General features: G+C 41.6%; 1 long non-coding RNA gene across 4 annotated transcripts in view; it reads right to left on the reverse strand.

Moving 5' to 3' along the window:
- Positions 1–3,552: 3,552 nt before the first annotated feature.
- Positions 3,553–15,607, reverse strand: part of LOC140725639 (uncharacterized) — a 37,743-nt gene continuing 25,688 nt past the window's right edge. For 2 of the 4 annotated variants that reach the window (XR_012098399.1, XR_012098396.1), the window contains exons 5-6: positions 12,127–14,060; positions 3,553–6,147 (exon numbers count right to left, since the gene is read on the reverse strand). This is a non-coding gene — a long non-coding RNA (uncharacterized lncRNA). The remainder of the gene's footprint in view (positions 6,148–12,126; positions 14,061–15,607) is intronic. The other 2 variants (XR_012098398.1, XR_012098397.1) reach the window with 2 other exon arrangements.

The raw sequence follows: 15,607 nt of genomic DNA on the forward strand, positions 1-15,607 counted from the left end.
ATCTCTAACTTCAAATGAAATTGTTTCTTTGCTCTCCAAAAAGCTTTCTGTAGGTCATATCTGGAATTCTTGTATACTTCTGGATCATGGGTCTTGAATGCCACAGATCTAGTCCTCATGAGACTACGAATATCTTGGTTTATCTATAGCTTTTGGTTTGGGTACGTTCAGTTTGTTCTCAAAGGCACACACTCATCCACACAGGTCTTGATGAAGTTGGTGGCAACTGTGGCGTACTCACTCAGATTGAAAGATGATTCCTTAATATTGTCCAGTCCATTGACTCAAAGCAGTCCTGTAAGCGCTCCTCTGCCTTCCTTGACCATATCTTCTTGGTCCTCACCACTGCTGTTGCAGTCTCTGCCTATACGCTGGGAGTTGAAGTACAGCCCGATGACTGGACTTTCCAAGGTGTGGGTGTGGGGTGGCACGGTAAGTGTTCCTGATGGTGATTTAACAGTGGTCAGGTGTGTTGGCTCCTTGGGTTACCTCAGGTGATATGTTGGTGATAGTTACTCAGAGATTTCTTCAAGCTGGCCTGGATGAAATACCCTGCAATGATAGGGAAAGCATTGTGGAGCACAGTTTCCTGCCTGCTGATTACGTTGCTCAGCTCCTCCAGTGCCTTCCTGACGTTGGCCTGAGGTGGAATATACACCGCCACCAGGATGATGGCAGAAAACTCCCTCGCTGGGTAAAATTAATGACATTTAAGTGCTAGATATTCCAGGTCGGGCAAACTTGGCTGAGACAGACTGTCATGTCTGTGCACCACAGTGAGTTAATCTTGAAGCATACTCCCCCTCCTCTACCTTTAAAAGGCTCAACTAACAGTGAATGGTGAAGCCATCAGGCTACAGTACTGCCTCCAAAATGTGGGGGGTTAGCCATGTTTCCATGAAGTAAAGTACACGGGAGTCCCTGATTTCCTCCTGGTTCTATAGCCTTGCTCTGAGGTCTTCAGCTTTATTTTCTGGAGACTGCACGTTCGCCAGCAGGATAGTAGGGAGTGGGGGTCTCAGGGCTCTGTACATACTTCAAGCGTATGTGCAGACAGGTGCCTTCTTCGTTTCTGTTTCCTTAAAGGGGAACTGCACCTGTGATCTGAGTCTGCTGTCGAGGGTCCGCCGATTTTTAGGATCGATAGGTTTTTAAAAAAACATTTTTAAACAATGTTGCTTACTGAAGTACCCACGGTTGTGACTGTGGACCTGAGCTGTAGTCATCCTAAACAGGAATATTTGATGATTCCCGTCGGAGCTGTGCACAAAGAGTCTTCACTTATTGGTGCCATCATGAGTTTTTGAGTAGTGCTGCTGGGGAGTGTGGAGGGGTGGGTTAGTCAGTGGAGGTGTTGATCAGTCTTACTACTTGGGGAAGTAACTGATTTTGAGTTTGGTGGTCTTGGTGTAGATGTTACATACTCTCCACCCTGATAAGAGTGAGACACACAGTCCAATAACAGGGTAGGTGATGTTACTGGCCCTTTTCTGCAGCTTTCTGTGCATATGTCCTTGATGGTGGGTAGGCTGGTGTCAGTGATGCATTGGGCAGTTTCGACTAGCCGTTGTTGAGCCTTCCTGTCTGCTGCAGTACAGTTTCTGTATCGTGCAGTGATGCAGCTTGTTAGGATCCTTTCTGCTCCATATCTATAGAATTTCATGAGTATGGATGTGTATCGTCAAGCTTTCTTCAGCCTCCTCAGGAAGTAGAGGCGTTGGTGAGCTATGGGATTGTGTAGGATGTGTTCTGGAAGGCACTTAGCATAAGAGACACAACATTCACAAGAAGAAGATAAATTATGCAAAATGATACAAGAACGAACACAATCAGAACAAAAGCAAACAAAGCCCACTGTCGTGCCAAGTAGTTATAGTGTTGCTGCACTGAGGCAGTGATTACGGTAGGTTGTACAGGTTGGTTCACAAAATGAATGGTTGAAAGGTAGTAGCTGTTCTTGAACCTGGTGGTGTGGGACATCAGGCTTCTCTACCTGCTGCCTGATGGTAATTGCAAGAAGATGGTGGGGATCTCTGATGATAGATGCTGCCTTCTTGAGGCATTGCCTGATATAGGTATGATTTTGATGGTTCAAAGTTCAAATTTCAAAGTAAATTTATTATCAAAGTACATATATGCCATCATGCATATATACGTACATGTATATGAGATTAATTTTTGCATACATTCACAGTAGAACAAAAAAATACAATAGAATCAATGAAAAATTATGCACCAACAAATACTGACAAACAACCAATGTGCAAAGGAAAACAAACAGTAAATTTAAAAAAACAAATAAGTAAATAAATAAATAATACTGAGAACACGAGTTGTAGACTCCCTGAAAGTGAGTCCATAGGTTGTGGAATCACCTCAGTGTCAGGATGAATGAAGTTATCAATGCTAATTCAGGAGCCTGATGGTTGAGCTGCTCCTGAATCTGGTGGAGTGGGGCCTAAAGCTCCTGTACCTTCTCACTGTTGGTGGCAGTGAGAAGAGAGCATGGCCTGGGTGGAGGGGGGAGAATGTGCCTATGATGCACTGGGCTGAGTCCACTGCTATCTGCAGCTTCTTACTGTGCACTTCAGTTGCTCTACTAGACCATGAAGCTGTCAGGACACTTTCAACAGTACATCTGTGGAAGTTTGCTGGAGTGCTTGGAGACATGCCGAACATCCATAATCTACTAAAAAAGTGAAGACATTGGAAGACCGTCTATGTTCTGGGCCAAGGGCTGCTTGTACAATATGTTGCCCAGGAACTCGAAACTGCTCACCCTCTCACTACTGATCCATTGGTGCACGCTTGCTCGACTTACTCTTTCTCGCCAACCATTCCCTGTTCCTCTGTTTTTGAAGTACATTTGTGCTAAATGACTGTGAATGCTACGGGAGGTAGGGACTGTTCTTTGTTAAGAAAAGTAACTGTGAGCAATCACCTTAAGTGGTTCTGATTGTTTACTCAATCACATGCAAAGCAGGGTGCAATAAATCTAAAAAACGTCAGTTGCATATCTTGGACCAGACTATCAGACTAGCTTTGTTCCGCACTTAGCTATTGTAGATTTTGAATGATGATTGCTATTCCCAAATTACAGCCTTGTTCTCAAATAACCATGCCTGGTGGTGGGGCTGCTCTCAGTCTCTGGGGATAGGATTAGATTGGCAGCTTCTTTCACGGGCACAGGGGCTGTTTGTTTGACAGCTCTTTTCCAATTCAGTGCTTGCCCTGAATTTATCAAGGTGGAATTAACCACTATTCTCACTGGTATGAATGCCCTGAAAATAAATATTACATAAATTGGTTGCAATTTTTGATCACATGGAGAATTAGTAAAATTTATACCCGAGAAAAATTGCAGTAAAGTATTTGTAATCAAATGGAATCTGTTGTTCTGATTGCTTTGGAGACACAAAAGATTGCAGATACAGGAATCTGGATCAACACACAAAAAGTTGCAGGAACTCAGCAGTCAGGGTGCATCCCAGGAGAGAAATGGGAATTCCCTTCATCTGGACTGAAGCATAGATGATATTCTAATTAGCTAAACACAGAGCAGGGTTTCTACTTAGCTAACGAGTAATGGCATATTGCTCGAAACTTTGAGTACAAAGCCACATTTTAAAAACGTATTCAGTTAGAGTTTTGAGGGTCCCGGTAACAAGTCCAGCATTTATTAATAATAATAATTTATTTATAGAGCACGTCATACAAGTAACATTGTTCAAATTGTTTAAAATGGAATAAAGTGCAAACATGAAAATAAAAGACAAAAAGATGCTACTTAAAAGCAAGTTTAAGCAAATAAATTTTGAGCTGACATTTAAAAGGGTCAACAGTCTGCATCCATTATAGTTTTAGGTATTGAGCTCCACTGCTTAGGAGCGTAATTTAAAAAAAGCAGAACTGCCGAGTACCTTTTGAGGGAGATTGGTTAAATTTAAGAGACTGGTGAATGAAAACCTGAGAGTTCCAGAACGAAAGCAATTTTGTATGTACTCTGGTCCCAGACCATTGAAAGCTTTAAAAAGATGTAAGAAGATTTTAAAATCAACTCTAGAAGATACAGGAAGACAATGCAGAATAGTTAATATGGAGTGATATGTCCGTTCATCCTGGTTTAGGTTAAACGTCTGCCAGCAGTGTTCTGAATGAGCTGAAGTTCATCAATAGATTGTTTTGGAAGGCCTGTAAAAAAACATTGCACTAATATAGTCTATTTGAAATAAAGGAGTGAATTAGATTTTCAGCATCATTACGTGACAGAAATGCCCATTTCTTTCTACCTTTGGAAGGCCATGTTGAACAGCCTGTTTGGACTCTTGCAATCTTGGTAAAAAAGGTTTTCAGGGGATAAGGGTGAAAGAAATGTGAAAGAGCATTTAATGGCTCTTGGGATGTAGTTACCCCAATTTAAAGTATGAGGGGGAATCTATCAAATATTATAAGACTTAGATAGGGAAGACATGGAGAAGATGTTTCCAATAATGGGAGAGTATAGGACTAGAGGGAACAGCCTCAGAATAGAAGGATGTCCATTTATAACAGAGACTATGAGGAATTTCTTTAGCCAAAGGGTGGTGAATCTGTGGAATTCATTACCACAGACGTCTGGGAAGGCCAAATCATTGGGTATACTTAAAGCAGAAGTTGATAGTGTCAGGAAATGTAGAGAAGGCTTGACCCAAACACAGGGCAGCAGAAATAATTTAGCAGTGAGTGATCATTTTAATAATAAACTGCAAAATAATAAGCAAGAATGGACGCTTAACCCAATAATGTAACAAGGTAACTGAAGGCTAGGAGCAACTGGTTGAGGTTGGCTGGTTTGATGGGTGAACAAGGACTGTGGATGAGAGCTGGGTTTAAATAGGCTGCAGGTGATGAGTTGGAAATGAGTGGCAGGTGACTCCAGTTAGCTGGGTAGAGACTGGGAGGTGCCTGACAGGATCCTCTCCTCTCCTATGACACGCACCCAATGGCCCAATATGATCCAGATAGGTCCAATGGAGTTCATCGATGATTAATAATCCAATATGAAACCAGATGACACCCAAGACCTCTCCTCTGGGCTGTACCTTCCCAGTCGATCAGGTACTGCACACCTCATCCACGATGGAAGTCAATCCATCAACTGGCAAATCATGTACACTGGACCACCTTCCAGCATTCTAGGTTCCGGAGGTGCAAACTCAGGTGTGTTCAAGACAATGGGCTTGAGGCAGGACATGTGGAAGGCAGATGTGAGCCTGAGGGATGGTGGCAGAAGGAGATGGTAAGTGACTGGATTGATATGATGGGTGATCTTAAAGGGAAAGATGAATCAGGGCAATAGCTTGTGGGAGATTGTGTGCAGAGACAGATCTGGGTGGACAGCCAGACATGGTCTCCAGGCCGGAGCAGTCTGGCTGGGTCCTGCCGGCCGTTGGCCTGGCAGCAGTAAGCACAACTGGCAGCTATGATAGCCTTCGAAGTTTAATGTGTGTAAGGTGTGTGTGTGTGTGTGTGTGTGTGTGTGTGTGTGTGTGTGTGTGTGTGTGTGTGTGTGTGTGTGTGTGTGTGTGTGCGTGCGTGTGTGTCTGTGTGCGTGTGTGTGTGTGTGTGTGTCTGCGTGCGTGTGTGTGTGTGTGCGTGTGTCTGTGCGTGCGTGTGTGTCTGTGTGTGTGTGCGTGCGTGTGTGTGTGTGCGTGCGTGTGTCTGTGTGTGTGTGCGTGCGTGTGTGTGTGTGTGTCTGTGTGTACGTGTGTGTGTGTCTGTGTGTGTGTACGTGCGTGCATGTGTGTCTGTGTGTGCGTGTGCGTGCGTGTGTGCGTGTGTCTGTGTGTGTGTGCGTGCGTGTGTGTGTGTTTTTTGAATGGCTGATCAAGTTTTGACTCAAATTTTCACTTAATCCTTGGCCATTTCTCTTTAAATTATCAGGGGATGCTTTTGTAGAAAAATATTCAAGTAGTTATTAATGTTCACTAAAATAAAAACTGAAAATACTGGAAAAACTCAAGTTCAGTCCACACCTATGGGTGTCATGTCCTTCTCTATAATCTTCTTCTGTCTCCTCCCAGTTCTGACGAAGGATCTTGAACCTGAAACATCAGCTCTGTTTCTCTATTCCCAGCATTTCCTGTTAGTATTTTAGATTTCCAAAACCTGCAGTAAAAAAAATCACTTATTACTGTTCAGATTGGATTTATAATGTTTGTTCTTAAGAACTCCCTTAAGTTCACTTCCATCATCTGATGGCAGGAGAATGGGGTTGAGAGGGATAATAATTTGGCCCTGATGGAATGGTGGAACAGACATAATGGGTCAAATGGCCTAATTCTGTTCCTATATCTTATGGTCTTACCTATGGAAAGGTATAAAAATGGACTGGTACACTCCTACAAGTTCTAAGCTTGCTCCATCTTGTGTTCAGTTTGAAGCAAATGCATTCTTAATTGTTTTCTACTGGCCAAGATGCATGAACTGCTTATATACAATCTAGTATTTTCAATTTAATAACGATGGCTGCAGTAAATATGACATTTAATAATAAAAGTTGCCCAAGCATAATTAAATGGTGTCTAATTTCTCTAGCAACATCTACTGTATCACTAAAGTTCATTAGTATGAGCATCTGTTCACTTTATTTCAATCCTCTGAATAAGACTGTGTAAAACATTAATACCGAATCTCTTGATTATCATTGATGCCCAAATAATATCACTTCATAGGCTCTGAACAATAGTTCCGAAATTATTGATGAACTTGATTAAATACAAAAAAATCATATATATAACTTCATTCACTTTAATTTATTCTTTTCTCCAAAGATGCTGCTTGATCTATTGGATATTTTCAGCATTCCCCTTTATTTCACATTTCCAGCAAATACTGTATTTCTGCCTCTTGTGGTTTTAGCAATTCATTTATTTTTAATCTCCCACCACTCTCATTCATCTTTAAACTTAGTAGCACCAAGAGCAATGTGTCACGTAGATATCCATGGTCTCCATCCTGTCACATTTTCTCTCTCTGTTCCTCTCCATCTCTGAAAAGTATAACCCATTTGTTTTCTCATTTAGCCTGTTTTGAAGTGTCATTGACCTGAAACATTAGCTGTTCTGAAATCCCAGGGACAATGTCTCTGAAGGAATGGAGCCAGTGCCCAAAGCCTGAAGTGCACTAGAGCAGTCTCTGTTTTGTACTGACTGGAGAAATAGGGCGTGAGTAGGAACCTAAGGATCTCTTGGCAACGAATAAAAATATTCTGTGTTTGCTAATCCAAGAGAATTTTATAAGGAATTTGTTGAAGACCATAAGACATAGGAGCAGAATTAGGCCTTCTGGCCCATCGAGTCTGCTTCGCCATTCAATCATGGCTGATCCTTTTATTTTTCTCTATCTCCTCAACCCCAGTTCCTGGCCTTCTCCCCATAACCTTTGATGCCATGTCCAATCAAGAACCTATCAATCTCTGCCTTAAATACACCCAATGACCTGGCCTCCACAGCTGCATGTGGCAACAAATTCCATAAATTCACCACCCGTTGGTAAAGAAATTTCTCCACATCTCTGTTTTGAAAGTGCACCCATCTATTCTGAGGCTGTGCCCTCTTGTCCTAGACTCTCCCACCATAGGAAACATCCTTTCCACTTCTACTCTGTCTAGACTTTCAAAACATTTGAAAGGTTTCACTGAAATCCCCCCTCATCCTTCTTAATTCCAGCAAGTACAAATCCAGAGCCAGAGCCATCAAACGTTTTTTGTACGATAACCCATTCATTCCTGGAATCATCCTTGTGAACCTCCTCTGGACCCTCTCCAATGCCAGAACATCTTTTCTAAGATGAGGGGCCCAAAACTGTTCACAATACTCAAGGTGAGGCCTCACCAGTGCCTTATAAAGCCTCAGCATCACATCCTTGCTCTTGTATTCTAGACCTCTTGAAATGAATGCTAACATGGCATTTGCCTTCCTCATTACCGACTAGACCTGCAAGTTACCTTTTAGGGTGTTCTGCACAAGGACTTCCAAGTCCCTTTGCACCTCAGATTTTTGGATTTTCTCCCCTTTTAGAAAATAGTCTGCATATTTATTTCTACTACCAAAGTGCATGAAGATGCATTTTCCAACATTGTATTTCATTTGCCACTTTCTTGCCCATTCTCCTAATCTGTCTAAGTCCTTCTGCATCCTACCCATTTCCTCAACACTACCTGCCCCTCCACCAATCTTCGTATCATCTGCAAACTTGGCAACAAAGCCATCTATTCCATCATCTAAATCATTGATATACAGCATAAAAAGAAGTGGTCCCAACACCGACCCCAGCAGAACACCACTAGTCACTGGCAGCCAACCAGAAAAGGATCCTTTTAATCCCACTTGCTGCCTCCTACCAATCAGCAATGCTCTAACCGTGTTAGTAACTTCCCTGTAATACCATGGGCTCTTAGCTTGGTAAGCTCTTGTGTGGCACCTTGTCAAAGGTCTTCTGAAAGTCCAAATATACAACAACCACTACATCCCCTTTATCTATCCTACTTGTAATCTCAAAGAGTTTGAACTGGTTCGTCAGGCAGAATGTTCCCTGAAGGAAACCATGCTGACTTTGTACTATCTTGTCCTGTGTCACCAAGTACTCCATCATCTCATTCTTAACAATTGACTCCAACATCTTCCCAACCACTAGGAAGGTTAACCAGTCAGGCTAACTGGTCTATAATTTCCTTTCTGCTGCCTTCCTCCTTTCTTAAAGAGTGGAGTGACATTTGCAATTTTCCAGTCCTCTGTCATCATGCCAGAGCCCAATGATTTTTGAAAGATCATTTCTAATGTCACCACAATCTCTAACACTATGTCTTTCAGAACCCTAGGGTGCAGTTCATCTGGTCTGGGTGACTTATGTAACTTTAGGTCTTTCAGCTTTTTGAGCACCTTCTCTCTTGTAATAGTAACTGTACCAACTTCTCTTCCTTCACACACTACAACATCAGACGTACTGCTCGTGCCTTCCACAGTGAAGACTGATGCAAAATACTCACTTAGTTCAGCAGCCATCTCCTTGTCCTCCGTTATTATTTCTCCCGCCTCATTTTTTTAGTAGTCCTATATTCACTCTCATTCTTCTTTTATTTTTTACTTGAAAAAACTTTTACTATCCACTTTGATATTATTTGCTAGCTTGCTTTCATATTTCATCTTTTCCCTTCTAATGATTTTTAGTTGCTCTCTGTAGGTTTTATAAAAACTTCCCAATCCTCTATCTTCCCATTAAGTTTTGCTTTGTTGTATGCCCTTTCTTTTGCTTTTACAATAGCTGTGACTTCCTTTGTCAGCCATGGGTGCACTATTTTACCATTTGAGTATTTTTTCATTTTTGGAATATACATGTCCTGCACCTTCCTCATTTTTCCCAGAAACACACACCATTGCTGCTCTGCTGACATCCCTGTGAGCAGCTCCTTCCAATTTACTTTGGCCAACTCCTTTCTCATACCACTGTAATTTCTCTTACTCCACTGAAATACTGCTACATCAGACTTTACTTTCTCCCTGTCAAATTTCAAGTTGGACTCAATCATATTGTGGTCACTGGTTCCTAAGGGTTCTTTTACCTTAAGCTCCCAAATTGCCTCTGGTTCATTACATAACACCCAATCCAAAATAGCTGATCCCCTAGTAGGCTCAATGACAAACTGCTCTAAAAAGTCATCTCTTAGGTATTCAACAAACTTACTCTCTTGAGATCCATTACCAACCTGACTTTTCCAATCGACCTGCATGTTAAAGTCTCCCATTATTACCATTACATTGCCTTGAAGTGGTAATTAAGCTGAGAACTTATTATCATTTGATTTTTAACAAGGTGCTGTTCCTCAAGCTTGCGCTGAGTTTAGTTAGGCTAAATATAGACACATCGAGTGGGTGTTGGAGGGGGTGGGATCTTGCTGTTTCTAGTTGATTTTGTTGGATGGGAAAAACAATACACACTCCAACCATTTGGCACTTTCTATGGTATTCAGGAAGAATAGATTACAATCCCAGCACCATTCTGGTGGAATTCTACCCTCTCTGATGATGAATTTGCAGGTGTGTTGACCTTGATAAAATCTGCACATCTCAAACATTGTTCCTTCTTTTCTTTTAGTCTCATTTCAATTCCTCATTCACACCCCACCATTAATATTCAAAGCAAACAGGAAATATTTAAAATGCAAATGATTTTATTCTGTAGTTCAAAGTGACCCCAACACTGTGTTCTCAATGAAAGCAAGGACAACTTTCTTAAACTTAAAAAAATCTTTAACATTTTTTATGTCAAATTGATGATCACTTGAATTCTGGGATGTTACAAATGATGTGACATTCTTTTGGTTATTCCTGCTAAACCCCAGTCTGACTCAAATGCCTTGTTAGTCATCCCAGAACACAGAACCTTCTTGTTGCCTCTTTTGGCAATTCTTCTCAAAATGCTTGGAAATGTGTTTGACTTGCTTCCTGTGAGGGAGTCACTGGCGGCTGAATGAAGAGTCAATGCTGGATGCAATCTGATGTTTTGCCTGCTCTTCCTCTGCTCCCTGAAAATAAATAGCTTTTCAAATTTGTATTTGGGAAATACCTCCTTAATCACCTGGACTAGCTGGTGAAGAACAAAATAGGTGGAAAAGCTGATTTAAGGTAACTGTATCTGCCAATTGTAAATCCGATGTGAATGAGTTTAGTGCAAGGCTCAGAAAAGATGAATAGGAGCTCGTTAGTGGCTGGAGACCAGCTTAACACCAAGGATGGTGGCTGTGGCTGACAGAATAAAGCTGAGCGAGAAACGGCTTGTGGTTAGAGGTAGATGGCTAGATTCCCTGTGAATATAGTGTCCAGAAGCCGAACATATTGAATGCCAAAACCTAAACACAAAAGTGTGCTAAAAATCTTTACGTAACCATGTCGTCATGTCAGACCAGCCTCTTAAAGTGAAACCCCAACTCAGTGTCAGTGGTTGTGAATTATGTACATTTCTCCCAATTATATTACCCTATACAGCACCCCCCCCGCCCCCCCACCACCACAGAATTCACTAAAACTGACATTGTGAGCCTGTCTGGAGCTCAGGCAGCCAGCTTGGCTCAGGTCCTGTGTTCCACAGGTGGAGGAACCGTAGGTGCCTCTGGCTTGCCCAGAGGTGTGTTAACATGCTCATGGTTATGTCGTGACGCCAGGGCGTGGCGGTGGAATACTCCAAATCTTGGTGGTTCAGTTTAAGGCAATCTACCGAAATATTCTCAGGTTTACCCCTCTCATCTGTGATAAAAGTCTCTTCTTCCCATTCCAAAGCATGGAACAGGCCAATGTAATGGGGTCTAAGGGGATGTTGGTGTGCGTCATGGCGGACAAAAACAAAGGAGGCAGAATTAGGTCAGCTGGAACCCGAAGTGCTGTACACCATGATGGGAGGTAGGAATAGGTGAAAGGGAATTGAGGAGGGCAGAATGCTGTTGGTCACGGCGTCAGGAATGAAATCACCTGGTATTTGTAATGGCTGCCCGCATACCAAATCAGCCACAGATGAATGCTGGCCCTCCTTTGGAGAGGTTCTGAGCTCCAGCAAGATCCATGAGAGACGATCATACTCATTGATCAGGGCACCTTGAAGGGGCAGTGAGACCACTTGTGCAGGCCATTGGACTGCGGGTGCTACGCCATGGTGTGAGGTACCCTAACGCTGAGGTGCTGGGCCTTCGCAGCCCAGAGGTCTGAGATGAACTGGGGAACTATCAGATGGGATGCCAAACTGAGCAATCCATGAACGCCCGAGCCATGCCTGCGGCCATTGTCGATGCTAAAGGGATGACCTCTGGCTGCTAGGTGGTATGGCCCACCGTGGTAAGAAGGTGCGTGAAACCATGGATTGGGAGAAGAGTACCAACAAGGTCTACATTGACATAAGCAAACTGTCACTCAGGGACTTCAAAAGGTGCCAATGGCGCCTGAACTTGACGGCTAACTTTTGCTTGCTGGCACTTCACACAAGGTGCAGTCCAATCATGCTTGTCCTTTCTGTTGAGGGCCTTGCTGACTGGGCTTATTGAGGTTGATAATGGAGGACGAATGATGTACTGTATTTATCGTGTTCAGACAGACTCACCAGTCTCCCAGCCCTGGAGTTGCTGAGCAACACTACCACGTAGTAGAATTTGGTGTCGTCGGCGGTGATTTCTCACAGAGCGAACTTGGCCTCAGCTTGTACAAAGCAAGCAACAGCATTTTGCTCTCAAAACTCACACAGTTTTAAAGTGATTGTGTTGGCCGACACGTTCAATAATTCCGGAATCATCCTGGAGCATCGGGGTCACCTATGTAGGTTTTTGCAAATAAAACAAAGTGAGGTGTTTTATGTTTAACGAAACCCATAACACATTTTATTGAACTCCAAAAACCTAAACACAAAATTGCACTAAAAATCCTTATGTAACAATGTCATCATGTCAGCCCAGCCTCTTCAAGCGAAACCCCACCTCAATGTCAGTGGTGATGAATTATGTACATTTCCCCAATTTACATTACCTAACAATGCTATGATAAGGGCAGATACAGTTCAGTTGCACATTACTTAATAGCTCAGCTCATAATCCTCAAAACCTTTCCACTCTCTAAAAATAAAACACAGTGGAATCTCTGGGGAATGGAGCTGCAACAACACACATAAAACTCCTAATCATCCAGGTCAAGTAATTTTCCTAATTGATAACTTCCACCCCATATCACCCCCACCCAGGGCCCCTTGTCCACCCCATCCATTGGCCGCAGTATCCATGGATCTACCATCTAAAACCATTGTATACATTCAAAAACAATTTTAGGTTAATGGCAAGTGTATATTAATTTATTATGTCTCAGCTGAGACATAAAGACTCAGGTTCCTGCTTCAGGTCACTATCCATCAAGCTTTGTTCTTTGCATTCAGTCCACATACTGAATAAGGCTAGGACTGGTTTATCTGTTATCTCCTTGCAAATAAATAACTTGCTTCATTCTCAGTATGGATTCATAAGCAATAGTTAGTTGAATGAAATAAGGGGGAATGGACGGTGAAGGGGTGGAGTGGAAGAAGAAAATTGGAAAGAAAAAATATTCCATTTAAGGACATTACTAATATTCAAATGACATATATTTATATGCAAAATTATGCAATATGTATATAACACACCTGCATCTGAAATATAATTAACCTTAAAACTACAAAATATAACTTTAAAATTGAGTACAACAGTATTTCCAATCTAATGATTGCTTTGTCCAAAAATTGCATGATTTTATCTCATTCAAAATTGCATTATTAGTTTGACAAAATGTAGATCAAATAATATTTGAGGGCTCCCTGATAATAATGGGTCTTCAATATTCTTGATTTCTACAAATGAGGTTTGAGAATCAGTGCATCCAGCAGATTTCAGAATAATCTGACCTGTGATCCTAATGATCACAGCTTTGTATTTTTATAATGATCATAGGAAGCAGACATTCACAACAGACTTTCCAAACAGCAAAGTATTTTTTTTTAATTTCCAGAATGTTTTACTCAGAGGACTGGTGCAAGACTTCTAATGGATGTGTCTTATGCTGCCTAAATCTAGTTCAGTTCTCCAAAGGCATTGCACATTCTAACACCGAAGAAACTCAACAGTATTCAGGAGAAAGTATCTCACTTTACTTGCAATTCAGCCACTGATTAAAACATTTGTTCCCTTCTCTGATTGTGGACGATGGCTGCTGCAAGTGCTATCTACATAATTCACTGCAGCTACTTGCTAAGGCAGCTCTCTTGGCACCTCTCAAGTCTGTGACTCATAACATTAAAGGATACAAAGCATTTGGTACATAGAACACTAGAATATATTGTTTCTTTTCTTCCAGTAGCCTTGTAGCTGGGTCTAAATCCACAAAATCTGAACTCAGTAGTGCTCTGAGTATAGTTTCACCAGAGGACTTCAATTGTTCTAGAAGATGGTTCACCACCATTTTTTCAAGAGCAGTCACAGATGGGCAATAAATGCCGACTATGTTTATAGCACTCACATCCTGTCAACAATTGAAAAGGATGTCATTACGTATGTTTACTTTTCCAGCAGACTTTATCAATAGGGTGCACAAATTCAAAAAATGATTCCAATATTTAACTAAACAACTGCATCAACTAGAGTATGCAACTTATTTTCCTAATTAATGAGTCACATTGTTATAATGAAGTTTTCTGAGATAAACCCTTGGAGAAGGTCCTTTTCCATATACAGAATCAGAATAGCTTGTAGACCCCTCAGCAGCTTATGTGCTAATCTTTGAGATACAACCCCAAAGATACATGCCAAACTCATTGGTCAAGGAAAGACATGAATATGTTTGTTGTCACAAACAAGAGAAAATCTGCAGTTGCTAGAAATCCAAAGCAACACACACAAAATGCTAGAGGAACTCAGCAGGCCAGGCAACATCTGTAGAAAAAAGTACCGTTAATTATTTGGGACAAATATGTTTGTTATTCCTTTTTTCTTTTACTTCTCAATTAATCTTTTTCTTCTCTGCTTGAGAGAGGCGATGTGGGAGGATACCTTATATAGATGTTGTTAACAAAATGTTTTGTTTATTGTTTGAATTGTTATTTCTTAAATGGTTTGAGCTTGCCTTGTAACATTTTTTTAAGTCCCTGTGAGTCCTCTGGCCTTGGCTGAATTCTGAGAAGTTATTTGAAGAAGTGCACTGTTCAGTGCAACTTGGGTTTTGTAAGCATGTTTTTTGATTCTGGTGACATTGGCTTCCAAATGGACACCACGACCCATGTAGTAATCTTGTTAAGGCAGCATGGTCATACTATTCCTATCTCCTTCAATGTTTCTGACACAAAATCTAGGTTTCACAGCTGTAAATCTGAGAACGGCATTTGTACACAAACGGCTCGTTGGGATCTCAAGATTACGGCTGAAAACATGATTTATTAGCTATTCATCGACAGAACATCCAGACATCAATTTTGCACCAGAGCTCTGTGTGAATAGATGGTTCCTGGGAAAGAAAAAGCCTAGACAAAATAAAAGTGCTCGAAAGAACAAGCATCAGTCTTGATGCATCGTTGTGAAGTGGGCTGACCAAGGGTTAGTTCATGTATACCTCTCTTTGCAGTATTACTGCTGTATGCATCTGAAAAGAGTCTTCTGCTGGTCTGCATGTCTTTCTTTGTAGAATGACACAGTTATCAACATTCTCAATTTTAATGACCAATGTCATCTTGATTTTGGACTTGTCATGAAGACATCAACAAGTTGCCATCCATTTGGCACTCTTTGGTAAACTTTGGAGGGAGAGATCATTGAAGAAGAATGAGATGACTCTAGGTGAACAAATGGGAAGATGAGTTGGGCGAGTATTCATCCACACTTGATTCCAATGCAGATGGAAAAAGGGTCTGTCTCTAAGCCATTGGACCATGCTGATCAATCTATTTGTTTGTTTGTTTGGCAATACAGTGCAGAGTTAACCCTTCTGGCCCTTTAAATCACGCCATCCCAGCATCCCCGACAAATCCAATTAAGCCCAACCTGATAACGGGATAGTTTACAATGACCTGTTAACCT

This window comes from Hemitrygon akajei, chromosome 1, assembly GCF_048418815.1.
Source record: "Hemitrygon akajei chromosome 1, sHemAka1.3, whole genome shotgun sequence".
NCBI classification, from domain to species: Eukaryota; Metazoa; Chordata; class Chondrichthyes; order Myliobatiformes; family Dasyatidae; genus Hemitrygon; species Hemitrygon akajei.